Raw genomic sequence first — 14,572 nt, forward strand, 5'->3', positions numbered from 1 at the left:
CTACCAGAGGAAGATTTCAGTAATTAATTTCAGCACTTAACAGAAACTCTTTTTATCAACTATGTTAACTATTACTCAGAATCTTAATAGGCATGTCTTTAAAAAAACTAAATTAATTTAACCTTCAGTTTAAATCTATTTTTTTCCCTCCAGGAGAATAAATATCATATGAGCTCCATAAGGCTGGTGATAGGACACTCTGTTGAACTCTCAAGCAAACCTCTCCACAGAAAGACTTACAGAAGTAGGAAGTTGCTTGAAAATGAAAAGAACAGAAAGAGCATCACTCTTCATCCTCACTGCCTGACAGATCTGGTGTAGGTGCAGAATTTATAATGCTGAAGTGAATTGCTTGACTTTGTAGAAATCGATAAAAGTAAAATTCAATTTAAACTTTTTATTAAAATAACATAAATTTTGAGATGTGACTTTACTGTTGCCATAAATCATCAAGACCAGTAAAAATTACTAGAGGTGGAACCAGAGAATCATCATTCAAGTACATAAATTATACCTTTAAAAGTAGAGTATTGGCCCTTTCAGCCTCATCAAGAAAAGAAAAGTTGAGCCAAGTCTATATACTGCACCCCATTCTATTCATGTCAGCAATCTCTGGAGAGAGTGATTGATATGGTCAAGCCAACTATACAATAATAAGCAATGACTATTAAAATTATTGAAATTTGGGAAGAAGCAAGAGTATACACGGTCCTTTTTAAACACATCTATACAACTTGAGGACTGGTAAGATTATAGAGAATGGACACTTGTGGCATGATGATCAACTAGCCCAGGCTCCTAGCTCCCTCTCCTGAACACAATCATAAAGAAGCAAAAGCTAAAACAGCAAAAATAAGCAAAACAAACTAAAAACCAAGAGGGAATCACATGCATTTTAAAAGCTGACATAAAACTCGTAAGAGACTCTTGAAGATCTAGAAGGTGGTTATGGCCTCAAGTGGGGAGGAAATGGCAGCCTCCCTAGGAGGCTCACAAACCAGGGCCTCAACTTCAGACTCCTCTCCCTGGATACTCATTGAAAGCCAAGGCAGCAAATACCCACGGGGGAATATATGTTCAGAAGGAAAAATAGCATCTGAAGAACATAAGCGCTACAAAGCAGAAGACGATAAACAGTAACATATACCAAACAAAGCTCAATTAATGGAAGAAACAGATTAAGAATTTAAAGTAAGCATAAGATCAAGTATTGGTTACATGGTGCAGAATCAAGAATTTTAAGGAAAAACCAATGAAGACCCATAGAAGACAATATGCATACAGTGGAGAACTAACTTAGTGAGCTGGAAGATCAAGGCAAAGAACCAGACCAGGATTCAGGGATGAATTAACAGACAGCATATATGTGGGATATTATGAATATATTTAGAAGATATGAAACTAGAGTTTAACCATCTGCATAATAGTATGCATTGACCCTTAAACAATGTGGGGGTTAGAGATGCTTACCCTCTACACAGTTGGAAATCTGCATATAACCTTAGTCAACCCTCCATATCTGCAGTTCTGCATCTGCAGATTTTTTTTTAATTTAGAAAATTTTTCTTTTTCTTTTTTTAAAATTTTTTTATTGAGTTATAGTCATTTTACAATGTTGTGTCAAATTCCAGTGTAGAGCACAATTTTTCAGTTATATATGAACATATATACACTCATTGTCACATTCTCTTTCTGCATCTGCAGATTTAACCAGCAACAGATCATATAGTACTGTAATACATATTTATTGGAAAAAAATCCACATATAAGTGAATCCATGCAGTTCAAACCCATGTTGTTCAAGGGTCGACTGTAATGGGAGAATAAACAAAAGGAAGTAAATATTTGAAAAATTAATGACTGACGGTTTCCCAGAATTAAAGATGAAAACTCTCAGATTAAGAAGACACATGTAAATGTACATCGACAGATGACTGGATAAAGAAGTTGTGGTATATTTATACAGTGGAATACTAATCAGCCATAAAAAAGAATAAAATAATGCCATTTGCAGCAACATATATGGACCTGGAGATCATCATTCTAAGTGAAGTAAGCCAGAAAGAGAAAGAAAAATACCATATGATATCACTCATATGTGGAATCTCAAAAAAAAAAAAGACACAAATGAACTTATTTACAAAACAGAAACAGACTCAGACATAGAAAACAAACTTATGGTCACCAGAGGGGAAAGGAGGTGGGAAGGGATAAACTGGGAGTTCAAGATTTGCAGATAGTAACTACTACATATAAAATAGATAAACAATAAGTGTCTACTGTATAGCATTGGGAACTATATTCAATATCTTGCAGTAACTTACAATGAAGAAGAATATTAAAATGAATATATGTATGTATATGTATGACTGAAACATTATGCTGTACACCAGAAATTGACACAACATTGTAAACTGACTATACTTCAATTTAAAAAAAGAATTTTATAATATCAGAGAGAGAGGAAAAAAAAAAGATGACACATAGAGTATCAAGGGGCAAACGGAAGAGGAAGAAGAAAAAGAGAATCCAAAATCTAGATGTCAATGGAGAAAAACTAGTAGACTTCAAAGTCTAAGGCAAAATTATAAAAACTTTTAGAAAGAAAGCAATTCAACTACTAAGAATAAAATTCAGATGATCAGTCTTCTCAACAGCTACACTAGACAAAGTGAAAAAATACTTTTTAAGTATTTCAAGAAAAGAACATTAAAGTTAAAATTTTATGTCCAGTAAACCTCATTTAAATTTGCAATAAGAATATCATTTGTAAAACTCAAAAGATATACTACACAAAGACCCGCTGTGGAAATATCCTTTAAAAAGTGCTCTAAGGAAAAAGAAAAAAAAACCCTGATATAAAGGAGGTTAGGGTAAACAAATAACTCAGAAAGGTTTATTTTGTCTAAAAAGCAAAAGAATAAAAATATTAATATACATAATAATCCAGAGCTAAAAGGGGATACTAAGCGGTCTTTCTTCAGAAAAGAGGGGCGTAGAGGTTGCCATCAGAAGCAAGACACCATTTTACAGATGAGGAAACTGAGTCACAGAGAAGCTAAGAAACCCATAAAAGAAGAAACTTATACAAGGACACATAGTAACAGGCAGTGTCAACATTCAAATACAAATGGTATGAATCAAAGTTCAGTCAAAGGGAAGATATAGATACTGATAAAATCAAGAACTATGAAGGGGGAAAAAACCATACAAGCTCTAATTCCACCCTTCTTGCACAAAAAAGAAAATAACAGATTCCCAAAATATAACCCTAATCACAATATTAGAGAATAAAACAAACATAAGGGCTAGGTAAATAAGATGAAAATCTGCACCTTAAGAAAAGGCATTTTAATGTGACTGTCAAATGCACAGACTTTCAGTGCTAATTTAAATGAGTACAGATGAAGAGATTGGTAAAATGTCTCAATGCAACTGTGAATATTTGTTAACAAATTTAAAATAAGCATTACTGTACAGTTACTTGAATCATCTACTGCACATCCCTTGAAGGAGAAAGAGTGAGTATGGCAGATAAGAGACTGGACACGGAAGTCAAGCAGCACGAATTCCATTCTCAGCTCTACCCCTTAGCAATGTGTGTGTCTGGAAAAGTCACTTAACCACTCTGTGCCTCAATTTTCTAATCTGTAAGATGAGGCTAACAATAGTACCCACCTAACCATGGAGTTACTGGGAGTAGTAAGTGAAATGATGTAAGTGAAAAGGGCTCAGCATAGTCACTAGTACATAGGAAGTTTTCAGTCTATTGGTAATAGGGATACCACTCGGTTGATAATTGGGAAACCTCTATGACTCCAGATGTATTGTACTATGAAATTACTTTCTTTTAAGTTCTTAAACTTTTTTCCTTTTGTATTGTCTGTTGAACCAGTCATATTTTGAGAATACAGGTTACTGCTATCCTTTATTCTTTCATTCACTAAGAATATCCAAGTTTAGAAGCAGAAGCATTGTGGGGAGTGGGCAGAGAGAGTCTGATATATGTACTAAGGGGAGAATAGACTCAAAATATAAGGAAATCCAATTTTAGAAGCCCATGTTTTATTTAGTTCTGTGAATAGCTCCTAAAAATGACTGTCATGCACGGTGGTCAAGCCAGAGATGTTTTTGTGATCAGTACCCTAGAAAGCAAGATGTTAGCACCAAGGCCTTCTCTGATAGAAAATCAGTTTTAAGAATAGAGGTCCAAAGGATATTTTTTCTTAAATCTAACTATAACCATGATGCTGTAGGTCAAAAAGCTACATTTCATCTGATCAGGGCTGGAAAGACATAGAAGACAGGATAATGAGACTTCCAAAATTTAGGAGGATTAATTTCTTAGTACACAGTCATAAGAAATAAAGGTAAACCAAGAGAAACTGGCAAAGCTCATGACTCAAAGATCTGATTTAATACTATAACTTGGGCCCAGAATATATCACTAATGGTGCTTTGGGGGAAAGTTTAAATTTGCATGTCTCTGGATAAACATTTTAATTTGGAAATTCACTTTGTAGAATTAATTAAAGAAGCCTCAACTAAAATTGGAGTGGGGACAGGCCTGTAAGGAGAGCACTCATGCCCCACCATGAACCGTCAATTACTCTAAACAGGAAGAGACATATGTCTACATCTCTGACAGGAAGGTTGCCTACTTTGCTATCCAGAAGGAAGAAGGCAACTTTCCTCAGCCCACTGACAGTCAACCGAATCAGAGACTGTAACAGCCCAGCCAATGAGAAGCCTCCATACTTTGGACTGCCAGCTTCTTCCAAGGGACTCTTTGGTTATTACAGCCCCTTTGTACTCCTTCCATTTCCCTATAAAAGCAAGTTTGCCTTTCTTGTTCCATGGATTTGCCTATGGTCCATCAAAGTCCACATATCTCAAACTGTAATTCCTCTGGTATTCCCAAATAAACTTGCTTTTGCTGGTCGAGTAACTGGCTACTGTATTATTGATGTTGACCTATTTGGTGTCAGAAGTGGGATCCAAAGAAGGTGAACCGTGGGAAATGACAGGCCCTGGAATAGAGCAGGTACTGCAGCAGGCCATCTGTGGTCCTTGTTTCTGTGGGTCACACCTGTTTTCAGTTTGTTAAGTTTCCTCTTGGATTCCAAGCTCTGCTCTTTTTGTATCTGGGGCTCTCAGACTTTCTTCAGGGTCTGGAAAGTCTTTGTCCTTTCAGAGGAAAGTTTTCATCCTTTCAGGCTCAAGGTTTCATCCTTGGTGAATACTTTGGATGTTTTCTGAAGCAGTTGGTAGTGAATTTCTTTTCTGGAGGTCAAGCAAACTGGAATCCAAGAATTTGTTTTGTGTTTTTAGTTTCCTTTTGGAATCTGGACTAGGACTTTGGCAACTTTCCTAGGTTTTCAGGAGAACTTAGGAAAACGGGATTCATATAAGTTCTCTGAGAGCAGCCCTCCTTCAGGGACTCCTGCCAATTTTATTTTAAAAACTATGGACCTCCCACCTGCATATTTTTAACTAAATGGGTCAAACAAAATAAAAATAATCCAGAATTACAATGGCCATTATGGGAAACTTTCAGTCTCTCCAGATTCATTTTTCTTAAGATTAAACTGAAGAACCACAGTTCTAAAATTAAACAAAACAAATGGTATATTTATTTTCATGGATATCTGGAAGCTTCCAAATGTACACAAAGCTCTAAAATTGCCTCCTTGCAAGATACCTATTTCCAAATTGGCTGAAATAACTTAAAAGCTAGAGAAGATCCAAATGGCTTTAAAGTCCCATGTTCCTTGTGCTCTGTCCCCCCAGCTCCTTTGTCTTGGTGCTGTCTCATGCGCCTTCCCGGCAGCTGTCTGTGCTCAGACTCCGTCTCTGGTGCCATCTTTCTCTCTCCCCCTCTGTGAAAATCTGCTCCTTTAAAATCGAACCTCCGAGGATCCAAATGCTCAACCCCTAGTTACAGTCTCTAAGTTAACTGGAGCAAATAAACAACTGGAAGGAAAGTTTTAAACAGCAATTGCCCTAGATTTTTGACAATAGACAAATATACTCCAAAAACTCCTAGAGAAAACTTGCTTCCTGTGTCTGTTTGCTGAAGCCTTTTGGTAAGTCATTCCTCCTGCTCAAAAGAGGGAGGCTTTGTTTTAGATAAGCCCACCTTAAGGGATACCCTTGAAAGAGAGGATTCCAAACCTCTTGGAAGACAATGGACTTTATTCTTTGATTGATATGCTGAAGTTTCTAAAAGACAAATTAGCTCAAAAGCAGTTCTAAAAGGATCCTTATGGCTACAGCACATAACCTTAACTTACTCCATCTGCTAGAAACACAGTTTGGATCCAACTATTCTTTTGAGTTTGTATCTGGCACATGGCTGAAACTTAAGACAAAATTATGAGGTCCCTTTTTGCATCTGTCTGTATCCTCATGTGCATTTACGTACATGTGTATATATGTGTTGTAGATATATCATATTTTCTATCTCCAAAAGGCATTGCTAAAATTAATCTATAAAGAGCTCTATTTAACTGGCTTAAAGACAAAGAAACACTTATATGAATTAAATAAATATTACAGAAACTAACCCCAAATGCTTTTCAAGTTCATGTGATCTAGGATTAAATGAAAGCTAGCATAAGGTTTTGATTTAATTATAACAGGCCTGTCTTTGGAGTTAACAATATGGAAAATAATGCAGGTATACAATTTTCATTCTACCTGAGTTTATTGGTAAGATAATTTCATGTTATCTTTGTGATAAAAATTTTTTGTCAGCAAGAAAAATTATTTAAAATAATGGCTAATTGTTTTAATGACATATGGAGTTTTTGTAACTTATACAGAATTGTTAGGAAAAAATAATTTATATAGATGAAAGTGTATAGTATAAGGGCTTCGAGGGAGCAATAATTATGTTTTAACATATAGGTGTGTAAAAAATAGCTTCCCAAAATCTTTTTGGTAACTTGAAACTTTAGAGTTTTCCTAAATTAAATTATGGGTAGTCATTAACCATCTAGTTCACTTTTAAATAAGAAGAAAATACTAAAACATTACTAAAGTTAGTTTCATCCATTTTTGGCTTCCTTTACAAAGGAACTAAAGATATCTAGGTCTATGGGGAAACATGTTTTGTGCCACATTAGAAATTTCACCATGAGGAAAGTGTACTTTTTATAATTATGGAATGTATTTACAAACTTGTCAGCGGCAGAATGTTCACAATTTTTTAAAGCTACCAGCAGTAATAAGGGAAACAATTCTATATGCAAAAAAAGTAGGACATATGTTTTTGGTAAGGAAAGTTATGAACAATGGAAATGCATTTTGTTGAGGGGAAAGAAAGTAATTTTGTCCTAAAGTGAGACAAAATTACTGATTTTGTTTGTTACAGAATAGGAAAGAAGAAAAACAGGACAAAAGCTGAACAGAAACAGTAAGTTGTAGAATATTTGTGGAAAAGGAATGTTTGAAAAAAATGAACTTTTTGTGTGGCCAAGTTGGCTAAAATTGAATTGTTATTATAAGGGTTTTAAGAACAAGCTGCTTTAAAATCAGCAATGCACTTACGTAAAACTAAACCTTAATTTCCTTTCATTTGCTAAAGAACAAGTTTCTACTGGAATGTTGGTCTGCTCCTGATGGGCAAATTATGAACGAGTTTTCTTTACCTTTGAAATAATGCACTTAGAAGACAAAGATTTGTGTTATCAAAATAATTTTCTATACTTCATGTTGTCTTAATCAGGTCTTTGACTACTAAAGAAAACTGAGTCTTCTCAATATTCAAAAAGCAAAGTTTTGCTTGCAACTATGTAACCTTTTCACAATTTGCCTTTGAAATCTTTTATTGTTACCTTGGCCAAATAATTAAGTATCATTTGATAATGATTTGTGGTCCTTTGGTCAAATGTCCAAAACCTTTTGATATTTTTTACAAACTTCCCAAGAATTGGGTTCTAAATGAAGTCTTTTTGACCTTGAACTAACTTTGGGCTTTTCCAGAGGGCCCCTGGAAAATCCCAAAAGATTTGTCTTTCACCTGCTAAAATGTTAATCCAATTAGGCTAATTTTATATGCTCAATTACATGGGTAGCTTGTCAAATAAGGAAGAATACTAAACTTTTTTACCTTATATTTGCATGGGTATATGTTAACATAAGAGTTCCAAAATTGCATGAAATTCCTAAAATTCTAAGATGTCCTGATACGTTATTGGCCATAATTCTAAATGTATGTCACAGAAATAAGCAAATCCTCCTGTCAAACCCATTATGACCTCTCATCAGGTTTTGGATAACGGGCATTTTCAGGTCTTTTGGTCATTTGTAGACAGATACTGTTTTATTCTGATGCTTTTGCAAGTGTGTTTGAACTCCAGAGAAATTCATGGAAAGGACTCTTAAAGGTACTCTGGAATTACAGGTTTTTGATAATTTTACAATCATAGCACTAAACTGGAAAAGAATTTCTAAAACTCTAATGGAAATTTATTAGGTTAAGTGTACTCTTTACCCGATGTAAAGGGCCCCCTTTCTCCTCTCCTTTAAGCTATTTATAACTTACAACAATGTGGTAAAGTGTATCTCCACAACAAAGGTTGAAGCACTTGTCTTTTTCTCCCTGCTTGATCCCTCAAGAGTTCTGAAACTCTTACTAAATATTCTTTTGTTAATGACAATGTATGTATTTGCATAGGTCTGAAGGGGAGTCTGCTCTCCTTGGAACCAGTTGCCCAATGCACTTGGTTCCTTCTTTTCATCCAAAACTGAAAAAGGGGGACCTATTTATGTATTATAAAGGCCTGGTTGCTGCTATTAAAAATAATCATGCTCTGGGAGAACACTCCTTCTGAAGTGCACGCCTAGAAAATGAAGATTAATATCATACTCAGCAGCCTGGAGATTGTGTATCCTGGAAAAGCTATCTTCAAAGTACTCTCTCCAGCCTCATTGCAAGGGTGCCTATCAGATATCATTGACTAACTCTTGTGCCATCAAACCCCAGGGAGTAGACTCCTGGGTCCACATGTTGCACCTAACAAAGGTACCAGACTCCAACTGGACCTGCACACCATCAGGCAGACTAAAGATAAAGCCCACTAGGGTCTGAAAGAGACAACATCTGAGGCTAACAGCTTTCCCAAGACATCCAGAGCAGGCCTACCTACCTTTCTTTATGTGTTGTCACTTATACCTTGTTTGCTCCCTCCCTTCATGAAATGACAGTGTCCTCATCCATATTTTCCAATCTCTTGTGAAAGGGGGAAACCTCTCTGATTGAATTTGCCACCAGAAACCTCAGCCCATCCCAAAATAACAGCGACCCTTTGGTTTACCTTACAAGTAATTTTGCTGGGGTTCCCGAGGCTCTTGTCTGTCCAAGTTGTTCCACAGGCTCATTTTGTAGTCAGGGTGCTAAACCTGCACAGTTCATTCCTTGCTTCAATTTGACCTAGACCTGTGATGAGAAAACAAGATCTTTTGAATGTCTGCATGAAAAGTTCTGTGGAGCTGCCAATGCAAATTGGGTCAAATTGCTATCATATCTCTATATCTAGGTAAGCTCTCAATGGGTAACAAAGTAATGTCTGAGCCTCCGTTAAGTAATGCTAATGCCTCCAGGACAATGAATGAATCCACAGACTATCACTTATGTGGGGGCTTATGTAACACCCCTTGGTTATACTTTCATATGTAGAAGTTTTGGAAGTGGCCTTGTTTTGGGCAAGGATTTGCTTGGACAACCCATTGCCCTGAGAGCTGGGAAATATAAGGACACAATGCCTTCGCTGTATTCACTGTCCTGGTCTTTCCACAAAACTAAACAGATGTCTCTCACTGGTCTCTCCCTTAAACTTCTATAGCCGCCTTATCAGAGACCATCCAGGAGGCATATGTGACTCCGGCTTTGCCTCTATAGGGAGAGATTTCTTTCCATGGATTAAAGTGAGTACCAGTGAACAAAATGAGCAGGAATCTCTTCCTGACATTAGGAGAGTTGGCTAACTACATAGCCAAAGCAGTTTCAGACCAACAGCAGTCATATAATGGATCAGCACAAGTGGTTTTGGATAACAGCATAGCCCATGATTACCAATTTGCTGAGCAAAGAGGCGTCTGTGCAATAGGAAACACCTCTTTTTGCACTTGGATAAATGCCTCTGGGGAAGGAGAGACCCAATGACATAAAATTAAAGAGCAAGCACATTGGTTATAGCAAATATTACCTGACAACTTACTGTCTTCTGAATTATTCAGCTAGCTACCTTCAGATCTGCGCTCCTAGTTTAGACCATCTTGCAAACTGGGTCTATGATGTTTTAAATTTTGCTCTGTATACTTGTTTTTGAGTTCTACACCTATTGTTTGTCAAATCTTTATAAAAATGACATGCCTAATAATATGAGTGCTGTGAGATAATTTCTAGTGCTTACAACCTTGACTAAATATGGCCTTTTTTAATGGAGGTACTGGGGATTGAACCCAGGACTGCACACATGCTAAGCATGTGCTCTATCACTGAGCTATTACCCTCCCCACTAAATATGGACTTTCAACAAGGAACTCCTTAAAGTTCTCCCTACTACCTTTCCTTGTTATTTAAATGTGGAATCATGAAGTGTCTGATTTATAACTTTCCCTCCAACAAGGGACATGACAACCAGGGAATCTCTTTCCTGGCACTGAGGGACAAATTGTTACATGCAGAGATCCTGACTTTTGATGCTCTTGAGGAAAGACCTTGATCAAAAGGGGGAAATGTGGAATTAGTTAAAGAAACCTCAGCTAAAACTGGAGTCAGGACAAGCCTGTGGGAGGAACTCTCTTTGCCCTCCCATGCATTATCAATTATCCCAAAAGGAAAAGACATATGCCTGTATCTCTGACAGGAAGGTGTTGCCTACTTTACTCTCCAGCAGGGGGAAGGAAACTCTCAGTCCACCGACACTCTCGCCAATCTGATAGTAGCCCAACCAACAAGAAGCCTCCATACTTTGGACTCCAAACTTCTTCCAGTGGTCTCCTTGGTTATTACAACCCCTCCCTACTCACTTTACCCTATAAAAGCAAGTTTGCCTTCCTTGCTCTCTGGATTGCTTATGGTCCACATATCCCAAATTCCTCTGGCTATTTCTGAATAAATTCACTTTTGCTGGCTATTACATTAATTAATTGGCTATTACATTATTAAAGTTGACAATTCAAAGCATAACCATAACCTCTGTAACAAAAGAAGCCTAGAGAGGAAGATTAGAATACAGTCATCATTTTAGGTAAAGTTTCTTACAAGATCGTGAGTCTCTTTTGTGGGAAATTTCTCAGTGGGAATATCATTTATATAAATAGGACTATTGGACTCATGGCTGACACTGTGTATCATGGGCTTCATGTGATCTGAGACCCTTTCTATGAAATATGGGAACCTCTTAAGTGATCATTGGAAAACTTTGAATTCATTTTTTTTTGAAAGACGTTTTCTTGTGCCTGTAAGTCCTTATAGAGCAGCTTGCTCTATTACCTCTTCAAGCCTCATCAATAATTATCACAATTGGTCATTTTCATTTAGACTGCTATTTCGGAATCTCCCCAAAATAAACTGAGAAAAATTAATAGCTTGAATTGTATCACTGTTCTTGTCAAACGTTGGACTGGTTGAATTAAAACTTACATTTAAATAAATTACACTATCAACTCCAAAAGAAAAATATTTAGAACAAATTCATTAACACTCCACCTACTGATCCACCTTTTCCTAGGATACAGAACAGGTTGTTCTTCAGTTTCTAAGTATTTGTATTGAATTAGGCCCTACCACACACAAAATCGATAGCTATGCTGATTTTCAAAATCACAGAAACGCCACCAAGCAACCTGAAATTTGATATAGGTTTTCTTCTGACATTTATTTACTGAACTATTTGTTTTCAATTTCAACAGTAAAGGAAGAAAGAATAATGTCACACACATTACAAAATCTCATTTCTGTAGGCAATGCTCGCGTTAATGCAATCAAGTGGAATAAACAGGAAAGAGCTTATAAAAACTGTTCCTGAGTGATGATTGCTATTTTTAAAATTTGTTCCTTAGCTTGTATCTTATCACAGTTCTGTTTACACTTAATCCAGGATGTAAGATTGGATGATTTGCCTCTGTCAGATGTTGAAGCCTGGGTAAAATAAACAGGTTTTATTTGATGCCATAAAACTTCGCATAGAAGGCCGTCGCAGTAACTCAGGGAGGTAAATAAAACATAGCACACTCCAAGCAACATTTTTTTCTCCTCTCACTTCATAAAACCAAACTGGACTAAAAGCACGCAGCCATAAAATATCAACCAGCCCTAGATCACGTCTCCCAAAGGCCTTGAACTCCAGAGACTTCAATTTGTTCTGCAAAAAATTCTTAATATGCAAAATCAGTTGCCTTAAAGAGACCATGAGAATCCCCATACATTGCTGCAGTTTGGTTAAAGATGAAGCTGTGTCCTTGTTCGTGGATATTTTACAAGAAAATAGCCTTCTCCTTGGATTTCAGTGTTTGCTCTGTCTCCTAGTCATGCTCTCCCCCCACCCCCACCTCTACCAAGTACATTAAAAAAGACTTTTCTTTAGAAACCTAAGCCAAGTGGTAGATAGTAAAGAATTTCCCCCACTGCGCTCCCCATAAGAACCCTTATATTTAGTTGATCAGAATTAAATATCAATAATATTCAAGCCTTGGCCTATGGAGATGTTGGTATTTTTTTAAAAAACTTGTTTTCTACCATTGTCTCAAAAGAAATCTTTTAAAACCTTTCTAGAAGACTTCATTGGAGAATTGCTTGTTTAGGTCTTCTGCCCATTTTTGGATTCGGTGGTTCTTTTTGTTGTTATTAAGCTGTATGAGCTATTTATATATTCTGGAAATTAAGCCCTTGTCAGTCGCATCATTTGGAAATAGTTTCTTTCATTCTGTAAGTTGTCTTTTTGTTTTGCTTATGGTTTCCTTTGCTATTCAAAAGCTTATAAGTTTAATTAGGTCCCATTTGTTTATTTTTGCTTTTATTTCTATTGCCTGGGTAGACTGCCTAGAAGAACATTGTTAAGATTTATGTCAGAAAATGTTTTGCCTAAGACGTACAAATGGCCAATATGCACATGAAAAAATGCTCTATATTATTAACTATTAGAGAAATATATATCAAAACTAAGGTATCACCTCACACCCAGTCAGAATGGCCATCATTAAAAAGTCTGCAAATGATAAATGCTAGAGAAGGTGTCGAGAAAAGGGAACCCTCCTACACTGCTGTGGGAATGTAGTTTGGTTCCACCTTTACAGAAAACAGTATGGAGGTTCTTCAAAAAACTAAAAATAGACCTACTATATGATCCAGCAATCCCACTCCTAGGCATATATCCTGAGGGAACTCTAATTTGAAAACATACATGCACCCCAATGTTCATAGCAGCATTATTTACAGTAGCCAAGACATGGAAACAGCCTAAATATCCACTTACAAATGACTGGATAAAGAAGTTGTCATACACACACACACACACACACACACACACACTTACACAATGGAATACTACTCAGCCATAAAAAATAATAAAATAATACAATTTGCAGCAACATGAATGGACATGGAGAATGTCATTCTAAGTGAAGTAAGCCAGAAAGAGAAATAAATATATCATATAATATCACTCATATAAGAAATCTGAAAAAAAAAAAGACAAATGAACTTATTTCTAAAACAGAAACAGACTCACAGTCACATAAACTCATTAAGTTTCCAGAGGGAAAGAGGGTGGGAAGGGATAAATTGGGAGTTTGAGATTTGCAGATTCTAGCTACTATATATAAAATAGATAAACAACAAGTTTATAGTGTATAGCAGAGGAAACTATATTCAATATCTTATAGTAACCTATAATGAAAAAGAATATAAAAATGAATATATGTATGTACATGTATGACTGAACTATTAATGCTGTACACCAGAAATCGACACAACATTGCAAACTGACTATACTTCAGTTTAAAAAAAGAAAAAAAAACCTTTCTGGAAGAGTGCCCTCACCAAACATCAGATTTACCAGTGCACTGGTCTTGAACTACGCTGCCTCCAGAACTGTGAGAAATAAACTTCTGTTGTGTAAGCCAAAAAAACAAAATAAAACAAACCCCACGACTACAAACTTTTCTAAATGCTTCACATAAAAATTAATAAGCTATGTGTATGATTTTTATAAATATCTCCAGCAATTAACTGAGGTAAAATCTGAGGAAGACTCTTGGGAGAGACTGATTCCTATATCCATCTCTTTCCCGCTCTTTGCATTCCTGGTTGGTGCAGTTTCCCTGGGAATTCACAAAACTGCTGTTAAATCCTCGACCAAGGAGAGCTGGAGACCAGAGAGTAACGAGAGTAGGACCAGCCACAGGTCAGAAAGGAAAGCTCACTGCTGGTTGTGTCCCTTCCCAATTTCCAAATAGAGCACATGTCGCCATCACAATGTCCTGCTATGGCTAATCTTACTAAAATCAGCCAGAACCCAAGGGACATGGCGAACACTCTCGAGCTTACTAACCAACAGAGGAA

General features: G+C 36.4%; 1 protein-coding gene across 10 annotated transcripts in view; it reads right to left on the minus strand.

Annotated features, from left to right (window-relative positions):
• Window positions 1-14,572, minus strand: part of LOC140685731 (uncharacterized) — a 340,524-nt gene that overhangs the window by 261,089 nt on the left and 64,863 nt on the right. For all 10 annotated transcript variants that reach the window (XM_072937855.1, XM_072937849.1, XM_072937854.1 and 7 more), the window contains one exon: window positions 9,321-9,442. The gene's annotated coding sequence lies outside the window, so the exon portion shown is untranslated. The remainder of the gene's footprint in view (window positions 1-9,320; window positions 9,443-14,572) is intronic.

The sequence above is a fragment of the Vicugna pacos genome, chromosome 15, assembly GCF_048564905.1.
Source record: "Vicugna pacos chromosome 15, VicPac4, whole genome shotgun sequence".
Lineage (NCBI taxonomy): Eukaryota > Metazoa > Chordata > Mammalia > Artiodactyla > Camelidae > Vicugna > Vicugna pacos.